This window comes from Chanodichthys erythropterus, chromosome 4, assembly GCF_024489055.1.
Source record: "Chanodichthys erythropterus isolate Z2021 chromosome 4, ASM2448905v1, whole genome shotgun sequence".
NCBI classification, from domain to species: domain Eukaryota; kingdom Metazoa; phylum Chordata; class Actinopteri; order Cypriniformes; family Xenocyprididae; genus Chanodichthys; species Chanodichthys erythropterus.
Window position 1 is genome coordinate 32,749,666 of NC_090224.1, and position 7,338 is coordinate 32,757,003.

The window sequence follows — 7,338 nt, forward strand, 5'->3', positions numbered from 1 at the left end:
TTTATGCATGTTAAAGGGATAGTTCACCCAAAAATGAAAATTCTGTCATCATTTACTCACCCTCAAGTTATTCCAAACCTGTATACATTTGTTCTTCTCTGTCCTCCTGAACACAAAGGAAGATATTTTAGAAGAATGTTGGTAACCAAGCAGATTTCGCCCCCCACTGACTGCTATAGTATTTTGTTTTCCTTCTATAGTAGTCAATGTGGGTGAGATCTGCTTGGTTACAAACGTTTTTCCAAATATCTCCCTTTGTGTACAACAGAACAAAGGAATGGACTATATGCATAGAGCGTTCTTTAGAACCTTCGCAATATAAGCCAGCTCGAAAACTTCCGGCGAGATCAGGGTAGCGTTTCCCAAAAGCATCGTAAGCTTAAGTTGATCGTAGCTCCATTGAAACCAATGGAGCTACAATCAGCTTAGGCTTACGATGCTTTTGGGAAACGCTGCCCAGATCATTTGCTGGTGTTGAGCATCAATAGTGTAATACTTAGTTTATAATCAGAATACAGTCACTTAAATAGTCAGGCATAGCATTGATTTAGTTATACAAACGTAAGACAGCATAAAAAAATAAATAAAGACATACCTCCTTGTTCCTCCTCTGCTAAATTCAATTCGACCATCAGTTTTCACACTTTTATGTGAAAAAAAGCTTCAAAAATTAAATATTTATTGTAAAAACACATTTTATTCAATTAATTTAACTAAAGTGCACAAGTGTGCTGAAATCATGATCTTGCGCTGCACTGACTGACAGCTGCAGTGATTACAAAGAGAGTGCGCGGTGCTCGCTCTCTGTCATTCATTCACAAGAAAAGTTATGGTTTTTGTTAAGATTTTTTTGAGTATTTCATACTTCACATTGACAAAATTTTTTATAATGTTTAATATTTAGTCAAAATTGAAGTGAAAAACGATTAGAGGAAATGGCTGATATGTGCGCAAATAAATGCTACTTTGCCGCCACCTGCTGGTTATAGTGGTAATTATTGTCTTTTTTATTTTTAAATAAGTGTTTTCTATCAAATGTTGAATTTCCTGCATTTTTAAACATTCGGTTTTACAATGGGGACAATCTTAGAAGGATAAACAAATAATGTTTGTGGTCATCACATTAAAAATAACATTTGAAGTGCTGGGGAAAAAAATGCGTGTGTGTGTGTCTAATTACAGACCGTTTTTAAACGGTCCCAATAGCTTTGTCTTTATTGCAATCAATAAAATTGGTTTATTGGCAAATTAGGTAAATGTGATAACTGCATTAAAATTTGAATACAACATTAAAAATTGATGTTTTTGTTTCGACACAGCGACAGAATGAACAGCTAATAGTTCACCAGAAATGCCCAAGCTGGCTTAACATCAACTGTGCATGTAGCCTATTTATACAGGTTTGGAACAACTTGAGGGTGAGTAAATGATAACAAAATTTTCATTTTGGGGTGAACTATCTCTGTAAGTGTGACTGTTACAGTAATTTACATTTAATTTATTAAAAAAAAAAAAAAATTAAAAAACCATGTGGACTTTGAACAGAAAGCAGCGGTTTGAGCTATACTGTAAAGCGAATGGTGTTTTCATAACACCCTTTAAAGTCCCCCTGAAATCAAAATGTAAGTTTTAGTATTAATATGTTAGCCTTAAGGTTATGAATAAGCTGGTGTGTTCCAAAACATTGACAAAATTCGCATTCAAGAGATATAATAAGCATTCAAAACTCTCACTTCTGCTAAAATGGATTATGGATTTTCATGACATCACTGCGCACTTCAGCTTCTCATCAAATCTTCTGTCCAATCAAATGCTCTCTAGAATCTAAAGCGTCCCGCCTCCTACATTAGTTTCTGAAGCTGCGGCTGAAATCGGTCATTTGTCACACATTTACTATTTTCTACATGGTGAATGGCACATAGTGCACTATATAGGGGATAGGGAACGATTCAGACTGTGTAAATATGCTTTCCATTGATGCAAATGAAGTCTGGTTTCACGTTAGTGTCACGTGAACCGCAGCGCACACAATCTAATCCAGTCTAGAGACATGATAGCGCAGGGTGGATCATATGTGCGAGTCGGCTCAGACCACAAAACGCATCGGACCCATTTGAAATCTGCACAGAATGCTGTATATTAAAGCGATATGGAGGAGATTAGGAGAAACGGTTAAAGATAGGAAACTAAAGCTTTGCTGACCTCAACGGCTCTGGCCAAGCTGTGATATAAATGAAATGCTATTGGCTTTTTTTTTTTTTTTTAAAGGGGAGGAGCTGTTTGATATGTCCCGCCCTGTCTTCTTGTTTCATTTGAAATTGTCAACACATTGAATAATGCTGCGCGTTCCAAGGCATTTCAGATGGCCTTTGAGGAATTAATATAATGTGGTTAAACATTTAACTTTATCAGTAAATGTGGCTTATGATTTTCAAATCAGTGATTCGGAGCAGCAAAGTCACGTGATTTCAGCAGTTTAGCCGTTTGATAAGAGATCCAAATCACTAATTCGATTCGTAAAGCTCTGAAACAGTGTTTTGAAATTGGCCCATCACTTTATTGTTGAAAAGTAATTATTTTGTTTTTTTTGGCAAAAAAAAAGTATTCTCGTCCCTTTATAATATTAAGGTAGAACCACTGAACTCAAATGGACTGTTTTAAATATCTTTTTAGCACCTTTATGGATCTTGAGAGTTGCAATGGCATTGCTGTCTATAGAGGCCTCACTTAGCCATCGGATTTAATCAAAATATCTTATTTGTGTTCCGAAGATGAACGAAGGTCTTACGGGTGTTCATTTTTGGGTGAACTAACCCTTTAAGAATACAACTCCAGCACAGTGCATGTAAACAATGATGCCTCTTTCGCATCTTTAAAACACTTTTCTCTCAATAGTTTGGTCGACATAGAAACATAGTCAATGAGCAACAGATTCCGTGAAAAAGTAAAACTTCCAAGCAGAGCTGAGATAGATTCAGGATTAGACAATTTAAGAACAAATTAAGCTTCAAGGACCACAGGGGGGGAAAGACAAAGGGATGAGCTCCAGACCCTCACCAACCCCCACCTGCAGTTTACTTCTCGGCCAGCAGGGGTCTGTACGCCGGCTTTCCATCTGTGCTGCAGGCAACACTGTGTTCACTGTCTGCTGCTGTTGTCCTCACTGCCCTCTCTATGGGAGTCCCTATGCATGCAGCTGTGTAAGCAATAGTGGACTACTTGTTTCTACTATGTCTACAAATATACCAAATGTACTTGTTTACAGATACATTGACCAAAAAGACTAGAGCTAGATGATTGATCTTCGGCCTGGACTGACTAAAAACCCTTACAAAACCAATGTTAGGACATATTCTGTTTCATTAATAGTTAATAATAGTGTTTGTTTCCCGTCGAAATAATATAACCTCCAAGTTTCATCAGGATGTTGCCTGACAGTTAAAGGGATATTAAAGATATTAACAGGATGGGAAGTGAATCAAGTGATACTGAGGACATGGCAATGGCAATTTAGGTTTTCTTAATTAAAACAATTCCCAAGAACATGTTTTCCCAATAAAGCCAAACAGATCTTTTTAATCAAGAATCATCTGCAATATTTCTTCTTTTTTCGTTTTTCAAGTTACTTGACATGGCATCATCCACCTAATATAATTTCTATCTTTAAGTTGCATGTTTGTCATTTTGCAGAATATTAGACTTACAATTAATTCGGTGGTATCTAACAAAATAACAGGATATGTATTGCATTTAAAATAAATGTTCCTTAATTGCTAACTTTATCCTTGCTCATTCTCTTACTGATAGACATACATGTCTAAATGTTTTTATATATTTATTTAGAAACATATTTTTTAATCTGATTTTTGACAGAATTAGGAAGCCCCGCCTTTCGGCAGGGCATCAAAAAATTATATTATACTCATAGTGTTCTTCCCCACGGAAATCTTTAGTAAAAGGCGAAAGATTTATACGATCTGAGGAAAAACATGAGTGTACTAACTCTCTATAGAAACCAGCAGGTACCAGACCGACGACAACACACTTCACAACAACGGTAAGATTGACTTTCATTATTACCGCACATTTTAACTCACTTAAACATTAGCACTATCCCTGAAGAGTGTTGTTCATATGTCTACCGAACATGCATCTAACAAATCTAATGAATAAAAAACAAAAATATGTATGAAATACAATGCGTGTTGCATTGTGGGTAGTCCGTGTCGTGCTCTTCCTGACACGTCATGCTTCATATCATTTTACATACAGTGCGTTGCAATTACGTCTCACTGAAACATACTGAAGGAGCTCCTTTTGTAAAATTAAACTTTATTTGTTTCTGAAATAATATGATAATATTAGTTATAGGTGGAGGATTATACAGACCAAAACACTTAAACTATCCCAGGTTATTCCAGCAGAGCCTCTGCAGCTCACAGTAAACTCGTGTGAATCCAGGGCAGGCACACATTCAAAACACCGTGGAGAGATAAACATTATGAATCGGTTATCACCGCTGCACGTCACTATAATCTCTCCTCCAGGTTATGTGTTGCCCTCCTTATTGCAACAATCTCGTGGATACACAGATTTAAAGAACTGTTTTCCACACTGAGCTGTTTCACCGGTTGGCAACTCAAGCGACACCCAGCGGCAAGTCTTCATTTGCACTTTTAACGTTCACTAAAAGGTTATCACATGTTAAAAAGATAATAAATGAATAAACAATCTAATTAAAATAATTGTTTATGACAACTAAAATTAACGTCACCTGTGGATTAATAACACTTTTGCATCATCAGAACCCACGATCTGTGATGCATATTGAATGTAATGTATTAGTCTACATTACAAATATGTATAGCCTACCTATGATTTATATAGGCTGTGAATATGATTAATACAGTGATCATTTAAACAGTGATCATGCAATTACTTACAGTACCTCACGTCATATTTCTCTGAACTGATTTATAAAATATATTGGTCATTATGCATTTCGGTTTTTTTTTTTTTCCTCATATAGGCCTATATAAATTTGGCAAATCTTAACCTTTTAATGTGTTTTTTTTTTAAACATAATATTTTATTTGTGGAATGTGATGTGTATTAGCTATGTTTTAATTAATATATGTAGCCATGTGGTCTGTATTTATCATAAGTAAACAGCATTTACTTAGAGGTGTGAGTCTCGAAATGTCCCGTTCACACAGCAACTTCCAGTGTCTCGAATACTGTCTGTATGAACGTGCAACTGTATTCTGTTACCAGTAACCACTAACCATGATGACAGGGTCCAAAGTCTTAACGCTTTTGACACGACAAGAGTCCAGGTGAGCCGCGAGTTCATCCGTCAAATCTCCATTAACCGACAGAAGCTTCAATGTAAACACGCGCTAGCCGGACGCCATTTGCACTCGTCATTTGCGTCGCGGCAGTCTCGAATACAACACAAAACTGAGGGGGGCTGCTCAGGTGGAGAACAGTGACTGAATCTAGAACCTTTAGAATCTAGAACCTTCAGATGACACAGAGCTCATATCTCTGTCGCTGTAAGTTACCGAAAGCAAAACAAGTTACCCCTTAGCAGAGCGTCTTCTTGCACTGTATGACGTTACAACTAGTTGTCTAGAGCAGTTCCGTTCACACAGCGCGGGTTTTCAGAGAATGCGGTTGTGAGTCCTGAAAAAATACGGGCCTGAGTTCGGTTACAAGAACGCGGTTGTCACTCCCGTAAATAACCGTACTGTGTGTAACCGTATTACCAGCGTCAAGTGCAGGGTTTTTATTAGTGTTTGACACAAGCTGGTTTTATTATTAAAGGTTAAATTGAAAAACTCAAATTAAAGGGTTAGTTCACCCAAAAATGAAAATTATGTAATTTATTACTCACCCTCATGTCGTTCCACACCTGTAAGACCTTCGTTCATCTTCAGAACCCAAATTAAGATATTTTTGATGAAATCCGATGGCTCAGCGAGGCCTGCATTGCCAGCAATAACACTCCCCTTTTCAATGCCCAGAAAGCTAACATATTTAAAATTAATATTATAAAGTGACAAGAATACTTTTTGTGTGCTAAAATAACAAAATAACGACTTTATTCAACAATATCTAGTGACGGCGATTTCAAACATTCTAAGCTTTACGAATCTTTTGTTTTGAATCAGTGGCACGGAGTGCGTATCAAACTGCCAAAGTCACGTGAACTATTGAAGTTTCAAAACACTTATGACATAACAAAGTCTCGTTTACTTAAATCATGTGATTTTGGTGCTCTGAACCACTAATTCGAAACAAAAGATTCATAAAGCTTAATGAAGCAGTGTTTTGAAATCGCCCGTCACTAGATATTGTGGAATAAAGTCGCAAAATTATTTTTGGTGAGCAAAACGTATTCTCGTTGCTTTATAATATTGAAGTTGAATCACTGTAGTCACATGAACTGTTTTAAATATGTTTTTAGTAGCTTTCTGGGCATTGAAAAGGGAGTGTTATTGCTGTCAATGCAGGCCTCACTGAGCCATCAGATTTTATCAAAAATATCTTAATTTGTGTTCCGAAGATGAACGAAGGTCTTATGGGTGTGGAATGACATGAGGGTGAGTATTTAACTAACCCTTTAATAATAGTTATCTTCGATGTATAAGACTGCTTTGTGTGCACAGGTACTACATTTCACAATGCCACCTAAACATCTTTGGTGATTGTCACACAGGAGGGGGTCAGCAGCTTACATACAGTGACATTTCATGGTGTGGGGAAAATGTGATTGGTACAGACCAGTGTTGCCAATTTAGGGATTTTGTCACTAGATTTAGTGACATCCTCGCATCTTTTGAGACTTTTCTCAAAAGTTTAGGGACAAATCTAGCAACTTCTTGGACAAACCTTATCTAGATTATTATTTTGCCCACTGATCTCTACTCATATAGACAGATCAATGAATTTGCCATTATGATGTCATCTAGTGACATTTAACTTCCAGTTTTAGCTACTTTTTAATTGAAAACAGTTGGCAACACTGGAACAGACTGGTCCAATCAAGAGGTTGCAAGTCTTGGTTTAATTAAAGGGATAGTTCACCTAAAAGAAAAAATTCTGTCATTAATTACTCACCCTCATGTTGTTCCAAACTTGCAAGACCTTCGTTCATCTTTGGAACACAAATTAAGATATTTTTGATGAAATCCAATAGCTATATGACCCGCCAATAGACAGCAATTTAACCGTCACTTTCAAGGTCCAGAAAGGTACTTAAGACATCGTTGAAATAGTCAACTTGACTACAGTGGTTCAACCTTAATTTTATGAAGAGACAAGAATACTTTTTGT

General features: G+C 36.7%; 1 non-coding gene across 1 annotated transcript; it reads right to left on the minus strand.

Annotated features, from left to right (window-relative positions):
• Window positions 1–3,881: 3,881 nt before the first annotated feature.
• Window positions 3,882–3,997, minus strand: LOC137019542 (U5 spliceosomal RNA). The gene has a single exon (XR_010895085.1). It is a non-coding gene; the product is annotated as a U5 spliceosomal RNA (small nuclear RNA).
• Window positions 3,998–7,338: the final 3,341 nt, after the last annotated feature.